An 11,850-nucleotide genomic window follows, 5' to 3' on the forward strand; every position below is an offset into this window, starting at 1 on the left:
GCTCCTGTCTGTGCTCCCAAGAGGTTAGGGGCACTGTTCTTTTCTACCTGGTTGCAAAATGGTACCATATGTAATCACATTAGCTCTTATATTTGCTTGGGAAAAAATGCTATGCTATTTCCCTATGCATAATAGTAACACAGTGTTAAACTGTAGTTAATACACTAATGAAGATTAAAAAAATAGTTAAGATTAGTCCTAGACTCCTGAAAATCTTTATTTTGAATTGCTAACATATGACAAACTGTTAGACGTAAAATCTTTGAGTGTTTGTTACCACCTGATAGCCTGCTACCACTTGTTACCGAGCTGCGGACACTGTTTTTTTCCCTTAGGGTGACTCTGTTGAAAAGCAGCTTTATCGCAGTAGGGTTCTTGACATAACAATGTTTACCATATAGCAAGAACAAATAAGTGCTCATGGCATCTGCAGATAAATACAGTGAATGTGAACAGTAATGACAGAAGGAGAGTATGGTATTTATGATAGTTCAGCTAATTAGTATGATTAAATTAGAGACAGGCAGGATAAACTACAGCATACAGGCCAGTAATTTTTTTGACTCTGAGTTATTTTAGTTCAAATGATCATCTGAGGGAAATGGAAGAAGCCTCTAGATTGAACAAATCAAACTGCTGTGGTAAGTAGGATGACTTAAAAACTCTTTTTACCACTGTCTAACTCCTAGGCTACATTGTTCTAAGTCTTTATGATCTAGGGATACAGGGAGCTCCCTGACAATACAAATGGTAGCATTGAGCTTGAGAATATGTTTATTTCTCCCTGATAGACTTGTTCTTGTCTACAAGCAAAACTTTATTTTGGATGTTTGTTGAAATGATGATCCCATAAAGTGGTTTATATTCTAAGTACAAATTTTCAACATACTGTTTAAAAAAAGACAAACTCACAGTGAATTAAAAAGTCCTAAAGAACTGAATTTGTAAATGCGCACTTAAGACAGCTCCATCATAATAATGACACTCTCAGAGCTAGTTCTGCCCATCCATTGACTGTATAAACTGGGATTTGTTGAAAGGGTTGCAGCAAAAAGGTGGGTTGCAGGGCTGCTTTGATATGCTAGTGAAACCAAGGCTTATCCCTCTCCATCTCACACCATTGAAAGGTTTGTCTGGTTAAGGTGAGTACAGGTGAGAGCTAGCTAGATATAAGTCTGAATTAATGCTGATCCACTGGTAGCAGACAAAGGTAAGGTGAGAATTGTATCTGTTTCTTTTGTGGATGGCATATAGCTGCCGCTTGTGTTCTCCATCTGAATAGTTTGAGATCCTCAATGGCAGTAAAGCAGGGGCACTCATTTCCAAAAAGGCTTATGTTTTGTCTGTATCTAGTCAGAAAATAGGAGTCAGCGTGGGCCTGTATATCTTTAACATTATCTACTCATGGATAGATTGTTGGAATATACAGCGTAGGAGCTTATTCCATATATCAACACAGCAATGAAGAACTGGTGCAGGAATTGCTTGTGCTGTGTTTGGTTAGGCTGCCTAAGCCTTTGACTTAGGTCTGAATTAAAGCTGCGACAATCATTGAGTGCTATTTCTCCTCTGGCTCTCAGCAAGTAGACAAGCAGAGAGGGGAAATAAAATGAACGCTAGGTCTGCCTTCTGACCAAATCTATCAACCAAATCAATCAGTAAGAACTGTTGAGCTGAGCATGGTTATTATAATTTGCTGCTTGGTAGACATGGTCTTTTCCTTCCATGGAGCAATGAAGAGAACAGGGAGGAAAACTGGGGTCCAGAAGTCCTACCTCTGAGTGAAAGTGCCTCTCAGTGCTTCCTCCGATAAATAAATCAGTTTCTACTCTGCCCACCCACCTTGTTAAAGAGAGGTGCCTTGAGCCACTTACTGGACCTAAAATAGGCAAGGCATGGGTGAGAGTAAGAGATGCATCAGTTGCTCCGTCAGAAAATGAAAAGGAATTAGTGGAAATGTTACACTATAGTAGTTCTGTCTGTACTGATGATAGCTTCACCATCTGACAGACAGACTGTAAGGAGAACACTGGTTTTCAGTAATGGTCCATGTGCAATTGGATTTGGATCTTTCAAATTATGGCGATATGAGATGTTCAGACACACCATCCGAGTCTGCGTTTTTCAATTTGGTTTGGTGGTTTTTCAGGCAGATGTTGTAAATTAGCTATAAAAATATTAAAGGCAGGCAAAAATCCCTTCTGGTAGTTTCGAGTGTGATGTGGAATCCACATGGACTTGCTCACACAGACACTGAAACTGATATGACTCAGCAAAGATCCTGAAGTGACTTGAAATGATTTTCTGCTGCCATTTGCCCACTTCTTGGCATGCTGCATCAGCCACACATCTTATTAGCTTCCCAGAAATCTGTGAAGTGTGGAGCTCTGATGCTTTCCCTCAGCCACAAAGAGACATGAGTACTTTAACCGTTAGTCTCCTTTAGCACAGCCAAATAAATACAGTCTAGTGAATGTAATGGGAAACTTGTCAATATAGACTTGCAGCATCATGGCAGTTACAGTTTAGAAGTAAGATTCCTATGATGCTTATAAAGTCACTTAAAGGTAGCCAAAATTTTGCTCTGTCTTTTAAATAAACTTGACTAATTTACCTCGTAATTCACCAGTGAGTTACCAAGCATTTCTCATTGAATACATAAAAGATTGTCTCCAGTTATGGTAAAACATGCACACTATCTTAATCAATATTGAAAGTAGCTATCAATTTAACTGTGTCTGCTGACAGACAAATGTACATGAATAATGTACACAGATACGCTTTTACTGCTCTGTCAACTTTCTCTTCTGTAAGCATAGATACAGGTAATACCAAGTAGCTGTACAGTAAGCAGGTTTTTGCTCCTATTATCCTGAATTGCTTATGTATACAAGTCTAATAAGCACAGTCCAAATCATGGTCTTCTATTCAGCAGCTACATCAGTGTGGTCATATCATTAAGCAATTGAGTTTGAGCTCTGTGATAAAGTAATACAAATTTGTTTCTAGCCTTACACCTTACAGCACATTGTGTGATAGCTGGTGATAATCTGGTACGAAGAATCAAATTCCCCTCCCTTCTGTCCTCACAGTAAATTGCTGACAGGCTTTCATGATGGTCTCTTTAAAGTAGAAGAGATGTAAGTATTTTTAAAATACCTATTCTTAAGGGAAAATAGAGTCTGAAAAACAGGGACTCCATGAGCATAAAGCTACTATTTGAAAGCACTTTGACTCACCGTCTGTGTCAGTCCCAGAAGTGTCAGAAGAGGTGGACTGCTATGTGTAAGCAGTTTACCTCACCAGAAACCAAATGCTAGTGGCTATTTATTTGCCTTACTTTCAGAGGAGTGATCAGGACACGAGTCTCGGCACTTTTTATGGTTGTGGGTGGAACAACAGAGCTGCTGCTGTGAGTGAAGCCTAGTAAGTATCTCTGAAATTATCTCTTATTTCTAGAAAGTGTCTCTCAAAGCTTAAGTTTTAAGAAAGTCGAGACTTTCACATGTGAACACAAGGTAATTTAATTTTTTTTTCTACCATCAGAGGACAGACTATGTTAGGATAGAGATGTAACTGGAGTCTAGGAGAGTGCTAAGTGCTTTCAACTTTATAATTGAGGCCTATTGCTTAGGAGAAAGGAAATAGTGGTAGTGCTTACTAAATGTGGCACCCTTGAGGATATGAGTCAAATCTTTTTCTTCAAAATTTGCTTGTTTGCTGTTGTACTTACGACACTTCTTCCAGATCTCCTTAACAAAACAATTTCCTTGCTTTCTCATTCAAGGGTGATAATTATTGAGATTTGAACATGGCTAGAGATGAAGTTTATTCACATACTTGGAGCAGATTATCCTTTGAGAAAATGACAATATTTGAGCTAATTGGCAAGTATGTTATTGTTGCTTGTAACACACCTGGCTAACAGACAAACTGTAAACTATACCTGTGTGGGCTACTACATTCCTTATTGTATGCTGCTGCTCTTATAAACGACTGTAAAAATATGTCTTTAAGGAATTCCATAATAAAAGTAACTATCTTGCAAGAAGTCAGTCTTGACTAGCAGGAAGAAATCAAAAGCTTACTTTAGTGACTGAGACAAATAACTGGAATTCATAACACAAGGAGCACTTCTGTTAAGCCAGCATTTGCCATATATGTATGTGTCACTCGGAAGAGGTGCATACATAAACTTCTTAGCAGTGTTTCTTTTAATTCATATCAAACAGTCTGTTATATACTAAGGGATGCCTATTTAGCAATGAAGGTCTGGCTTAGCATTTACAACACCTAGAAAGCAGGTAGTTAGCCCATCAGAATGGCTCAGAATACCTGGGTTAGGTATCCAGACTCTGGGTAGTGTCAGTGGAGAACCAGAGCTATTTCTGGACCTAATCAGGTTGCACTGGTGACAGTATGAGCATAACCTGGGCTTTGGTTATGTGATGGGGAACATTTGCCCAGCCCCCTGCTTAATACCACTGTTGCTGTATCAAGTCCTAAAAAGATCACAAAACCCACACATTTTGGTTAGCAATACCATCTTTTCCATACAGACTTGCACATTTAACTATGTGGGGCAGCTGCCATGGCCATTACAGGCCATAAACATCTCCTTCTATAAGTTCTTGCTAAACCCCCAATAAAGGCTGTGTTTGTTAAACATCTAATTTAACATCCTACATCCTAAAGGCTGCTATTGTCATGTAGTCCCAGAACTGAAATGTGGTCTTTTTAACTACATTTTTTCTGTCTCTTTTTTTTATTTTTGGTACTTTGTCTAGATCTCTTAGATACTGATATTTCCATTGAGCTTCTTTATCTTGCAGACATAATGTCAGCAATTGCAATGACTTTTTAGATGTACTATAGATATAGGGTGTATGTTATGAATGGTTGTAAAACTTACTTTGTCAGCCTAGGTACTTCAGTGTTTTGGGTTGGGTTTTTTTTTTCTGAATAGAATAGTATATCTTTCTTCAGCTTATCTGCTGTATATATGCCGTGTACATAAGCTCTCAGTTTTCTTCAAAGGGACTACCTTTTCCAGTGCTCTGCATGTCAAGAGATATAGGGAGAAGTGGAGGTTGATGAGTTATACAAGATGCAATAACATTTCTTTTTAGGTCTTCTTTTAGTGGCTTCCAATTCTATCCAGATAATCTATGGATAACAAACCTTGTAAAAATACTAACAATGGTAGTGTCATTTTTGAGATTTAGAGCCAATACTCAGCCTACGATGGCTCGAGGCAGTAGTACATACCATTTCTTAGTTACTCTTCCCAGTTATCAGTATCCTTTATTAATGTTAATTTTTACATAATTGCTTAACAACAATAATATGCTTGCCATAAAATAAAGATCTGAAGTGTTTATTATGTAAAAAGAAATACACTAAGGCTATAGCTACATTGGCAAGTCTGGAAACAACCAAAAATACAGAGGACTGTTTCATATTACGGTGACTTTCTTTATAACCAAAATAGCTAGGAATTTTCTTAAAACAGTGTCTAAGTTCTGTAGAGACTGGAATACCACAAGGTGGCTGCAAGAGAGATTTTAGTATAATATAGTATTAGCAATTGTTATTATATTTCTGTGGTTGAATGAAACTGGAAACAAAGTCTAGTGGCTTACTTAATTGTTTGGAAACAGAAGTGCCAAGGTATTAACAGGACTGTCTCTTCTTATCCCGCAAACTAGCAGTTTCAAAGAATGTTTATCAGTATGAAAATGGCTATCTATGTACATATATACGAGTTCTGCATGACAGAGCTAAATGACAGCTATTTCTGTCTCTAGATGTGTGTTTCTGATACCACAGCTCAATTCCAATAAATTCACAAATAAGGTTTGGATTATTCTGTAATTTATTCAATTCAGTGAAAGGTAAGCTGCAGATAGGATTTGCATCCATGAAGATTGTATGAACTGTTTGTTTCTCTCCTTTTTTAAACAAACTCTCATTATCAAAGATGCCAGTTCAGAAAACAATATGAATCTGAGTATAAAGTTAAGCATTTTAAATCTCATTAGCTCCAGTAAATCTCATATAGGCTTTTTAAATGATTTGCTGAATAGGAGACAGAGTTCTCAGCTACATTAGGATTAATATGCTTTTCACTCTTAGCCTTTATAAGCGGTTAATCCACCTTCACTCTTCTGATAGCTCTCTCTTTTTTTTTTTTTTTTAGCTTGTTTATAGGAGCTTGTTGAGATTTTTTTTAAATCATTTGTGCATCTAAAAATATTGGGATATCTGTTTGGCTATCACAGTTAGCCAAGTTTAACCTTACTGCTGAGGTTTGGTTATGTGCCATGGGTAATTGAAAAAATGTAACCATACTACAGTGTTTTAAAGTCAAATATTAGTACCTTTGAATATGTGCCCAACTACAGAGGAGTTTATACCTAGCTGTTGCATTCGCATCTACTACTACTTTTTCTATTTATCTCATTTTTTCAAAACCAGTTAAGGCAAATACAGGTACATATTTGTGAAAGAAATTAAACTTGTTTCTTAGTCACAGAAATTCTGGTGTAAATACAGCTGTGGCCTCTGAGAAGAATATAAATATAGAACAACATGAACATATAGGTTACTTATGGCAGGTATTTTTGTGTGTTTTATCACTTCACTCTTGACTTAATCAGGTGGCTTTTAAAACTTGTTCCCTACATGGTGTTACAAGTTATAAAGAATAAACCCCTTAGGTTAAAGTCTAGCATGTTCATTTTCCTGAACAAGCAGTAACACTAAAAAATTTTGTTATGTCCCAACTAAAACTGATAACTGTAGTAGTGACAAGCTCTTTAACAATATTGATATTTTGATTGATACTGACAGGATTCAAGGCTAACACACAACAGTGACTTTGCAAACTTCTCTAGATGTTTCTGTACACGGACTTCGTACAGGCACAGATGGCTCCTCTTTAACTGTTGATAACAGTTTAGATCAGCCTCTCTATTTGCAGATTCACAAAACCTTTCTTATGGCTGTGCAGCTATCTGGCTAGCCAACTTTCATTTGCTGGTTTTTCTGCCTTATCTTTCTGTGGCCCTCTGGAAGCAGTCCAGAGACATCTTGAATTCCATGAGCTCCTGCAGTTCTGTGGCTCACCAGCTGAAAATTGTTCTAGGCTCTAGGCCTATTCACAGAACTGCTTTATAAAATTGTCAGAAAGATTAAGTTATCATGAAACTCCTTACTGTTTCATACATGCATAGATGCAATCACTTTTGTTTTCAGTATAAAATGTTAACTGAAGTTTATCAAAGTTCAGTTAATTCTTTAGCTAGTTAAATGTGAAGAGGAAAATCTGTAATGTTTTCCAGTTTGTTTTCTCTTGGTTTTAATCAGCATTTAAAACTAATAGGTTTTAAGACGGGGTTTTACGTTTTTAAATAAGCTGAAATAAAATACTGCTAACATAAATTAAAATACTTTCTACTGCTCTAGCTACAGACTTGAACTTTTGTGTTGAGATTTGAGAGATTTAAACCACGATCTTCCCACAGATTTTTAAGTGACCCAGATAACAATAAAACTGCATATGGCTCTGAAAATCATGCTCCACACTTGCCCGCCTAGCATTGTTGGCCAGAATAGCTATTCAGGGTAATTGTGCATATGTGTACTGTCTTCCAAAATAAATCAATGATTTTGTGGAATAAAAATGTCACAGTGGGGAGCCTCCAGGCTTACACCATCAAAACCATTCCAGAATAGCTGCACTATTCGCTTTTCCCATGCACTCCTGCAGTGGTGTCCATGCTTCGTCCATGTTTTGTTGGGTTGTCTGATTAAAAGCTTCTACTTGCTCCTATAAACTAGATTTAAAAAAGAAGAGAGACATTAATGGAAACTCCCAATTGCTTTACGCTAACAGCAAATATTAGCTCAAAGGCTAGGTCATTTAAAAACAGTGACATTCTGAAAAGGTGCTTCTCTCTTAATCTTCACCATTATATACAGTGACACTATTTTTTTTCCTAGCAGGTATCAATTATATATCTCAGGTTGCATGTTCAGTAAGCAAAAGGTGACCTTGCACAAACTACACTGACAAGGTGATTTGAGCAAAAGTCTTTGCTTAAAGCTAAAAATACTATCTCACATTATAAAAACTCTAGGTATTTCCACCGTGTATAATTTCAGTATACAAATTATGTTTTTTTAAAGGGTTAACATAAAAAACAGGAGGATGTCCCAACATAGAAGCTGCAGAAAGCAACAGGTATGGCTTATGACACAAACTCTGGACAGTGATGCTAAAATTAGAGGCTGATGAAGACCTAGAAAGCAATTTGTAGTTAGGATACCTGAACATAAGGACTACTCACATGAAGACAGACTAATGCATGTAGCCTAACTTCCATTTCGGAGCAATGGTGGCCAGTCACAAATGCTTAGGATAAAGACAGTAAGAATAAGCAAACAGACAGTGATATCCACTTGTTAATCCTCTGAGCTAGTCTGCCACCACATTCAAAACAAGCTGGAAATTCAGGTGACCCTTGCAGCAGTGTATTAGAGCATTCTAAATAGTTGACCAATGTTGCCCCATTCAGATGATAAGTCAGGGTATGATGTGCCAGTACAAACAGAGTCATCGCATACTGGATTTGGAAATTACTTCAGAAAGCTTGTGTGCCAAGGCCAAAGGGAACCCAGTAAGATAAACCTGACTATTCAAGGTCAAAACCCAGGAAAATAATGACTATGTTATTCAGGCCAAGTGCTGGAATGAGATGGGCTTGTCTGGGGATTAATTTAGCTGAATGCTGGGTTTAGTTTTCCTGTCGGTTTGCATCTTCTTGTTGTTTGACATAGTGTCCAAGAATGTGCAAGATCTGACTGAGGTTTGTTTTTCTCATAGCTGAGGCAAAGTCTCGGGACAATATCATCATGTGGACTCCAAGATGTTTAATAATTTTGTGCTTCAGCCTTTTCCTGATACATACCTGACAGGCAAACATACACAGTTATTTTCAGGGTCTTTGTGCATTCACTTTCTGCATAAAACTTAGTAGGAATATAATTGCCTTGAAACCTCTATGCTTTCTCAAATCTAGCTGCAGTTTCCCCATGGATGCAAAAGGTATTCAGGTTGGGAGAAAGATATGAACAGAGACACTGTGATCATAATGATTTTGTTTCCATTAGGACAAAGAATAAAGAGAAATTTTGTTAGTAATTCTTCAGAAGTTCAGGAACTCCTCAGCTTTCCAAAACTCTTAATGATAAAGGAAAAATCTCTTATGTATTAATGCAACATGCCTATCCTTTACCTTCTCTGTAATGGGCCTTGTTGCAAAATAATCACAGCTGACATGGGGAGAGTGGTTCAGCCTAAAGCCAGAATTCCATCACTGTGGTAAAAAAAAAAAAAAAAAAAAGCTCTTATTCTCAGACTGTGCCTTTAGATTAGTAACCAGGAGGGGAGAGATATTGTTGAAGTGGGAGGTATCAAAATTCTAGCAAGTAGCTGCTCATCTGGAGTATGCTCACCCCATATGCATCAAATTGATTCCTCTGTTGTACTCAAATCAGAAGCATCACCCAGACAATGGATCTACAGTTAAGAAAGAGGGTACATACATGCTATGAGTGGTATATAGGGGTGCTGGTAGTGCCTTTCCAGAAGGTGAGGTGTCACCATCAGTGGCATGTTTACTGTATTTAAGAGAAACAGCTACTTAGCATGATGTTAAACTCTAATTTGGGAAAGAAGAAATACAGCCTGGAACAAAACTCTAGAAAGTTGTCAGTCCTACTCTTCTTTTAGCTATATAGGTATCTTTTTCATATATTACTGATTACATTATATTGGTCTGCAATCTGGATGAGCTGCTCTGGAAGCTTTTTTTGGTCTGACAGCAAAATCATTATAACTATCATCACAGTTATTACATTTACTAGTAGTCAGAGTAGGAAGATAAAGTATCAGCTGGTAGTAGAGGCTAGCATTTTGTAGCTTACCAAAGCCTGTGGCTCCCTGTCTGCTCCAATTTGTGAGGCCTGGAAGACGAAAGAGATTTTAGAATCTTTCTAGTCTTTCTCCTTACGAAGGCAGCCTTGAAAATATGGCATGATTAAAAAAAATACATCGCTGAGGTGGAAGACTGGTCACAGATTTTTCTGAGAGTAACAGGTTATTTGCAGTTCTCTGTCAGAAACTTAGTTCTGGAAAGAAATACATAGCTATATGCCACAGGATTGCGGGGAAGGCAATCTGTGACGCTATCAACCAGAGCATGAGGCTATGGCAAACTCCCTAATAGGTAGCAGGAAGGAGCATCTCTGTAACACAAGCTGCAGTTTGACCAGGTGGAGCAGACAGCACTGATAGTAACTACCTGGCTGACCTAAGTAATATAGGCCAGACATTCAAAGGACCTAAAATTGCATTATGTATGGTATTACAGTATTACCGATTACAAGATTTTCTTGTTCCAAACAGCATTACAGGATAAGAAAGCTGGATTTTCTCCTACTATGGAAAAAGAATTAAGGTTTCAGAATTTGTTTTATGCAGCAGTGTTGGCAAGTTTTGTAGGCATTGCACCTTTGGAAGATTCAGGATGACAATGAAAAGTGCTTCTTTCTGGCAATAGGGAAAATACTGTCAATACTGAGCTTTTATTTTGAAACCAGGTATAAACAGATATATTAAGAACAGCTCATAGTTTGTGTTGTGCAGGCTCCTTTCTACAGACAGTTATCTTCTGTGTCAGTACAACTCTTCCCTGTGGGCACTCTGACCAGCTCCACATTGCTGCTCATGCCAGTACAGGCTGCTCACAGCTGAATCTGGGCTGTAGGTTTTGTTCTGAGCTGGCATTATCTGCAGCCGCTAAATGTATATTGACCAGCTAGCCTGCTCTGTGGGTTGCTCTTGCCATCAGTCTCCTTGCTGTCACTGTATCTTTGCTTGCCTGACTGCTTCTACAAAACGTGCTCTTTAATTGTAGTGGCAACTAATTGTTGGGAATTTGATAGCCAAACACTGAGATGCCAAAACAAAATAGGCATGTTTGAAAATTTAGGCTCTCCATCTTAATCCCATGACAATATCCTGGCATCAGGGTAATACTGAAAAGTTGCCGAAAGCCCTAGACCTTTCTTACTGGCCATACTTTGTTGTCTCTTGGATTTCTTTAAAGTGCTGTTCATCTTTTTCTGGCAGTCACTCTTGATGAAGTATTTTTCCCACTAGCAAGGCAACTGTATGTGTACTCCTGCCTGCCTTACAAGTGAAGATACGCAGCAGCATGGAGCTGAAGCTACTCCGCTAGGGACTGCCTGACGTGACTCAGAAGCAACAGCATGAGCTGAGTGGTACTACCAATGTTAAATCAAAACTACATGTAGAGGCAGCACTGAAGACATTTGGGGCCTGTTTCAAAACAGTTGTGGTCAAATGGCAGGGAAAGGGTGTAGCAAAGAAATTAGCTTTCACATCCAAAGCAACAGCTGAAGACAGATACCGGTATATGCTGTGGAACTGGAAGTACTGAAAGTAGAGGAATGCATTTCTGTTGTGGGCAATATCAACTAAAAATCGTAATTTTCTGTAGCGTTTAATAATCTAGAATCCAGTTGAATACATAGGCAGCTTCTCTTCACCTTTCACTGCTCTTAGCTCAGGCCCTGGCTTGTTTGGAGAATTGTCATTTGAAAACATTATGTATGCCAGCAATTATGCCAAACTGTTCTGTCAGTAGAGTGGATCAAATAGTCAAAATGATGCACCATTTACAAAGTGCTTAGTTTCTCATTTGCTTACTACAGCATATGAATAAACATCAAGCCGTGGTCTACACTGAAGAAAAACTTTCC

This window comes from Haliaeetus albicilla, chromosome 1 (genome assembly GCF_947461875.1).
Source record: "Haliaeetus albicilla chromosome 1, bHalAlb1.1, whole genome shotgun sequence".
Classification (NCBI taxonomy): domain Eukaryota; kingdom Metazoa; phylum Chordata; class Aves; order Accipitriformes; family Accipitridae; genus Haliaeetus; species Haliaeetus albicilla.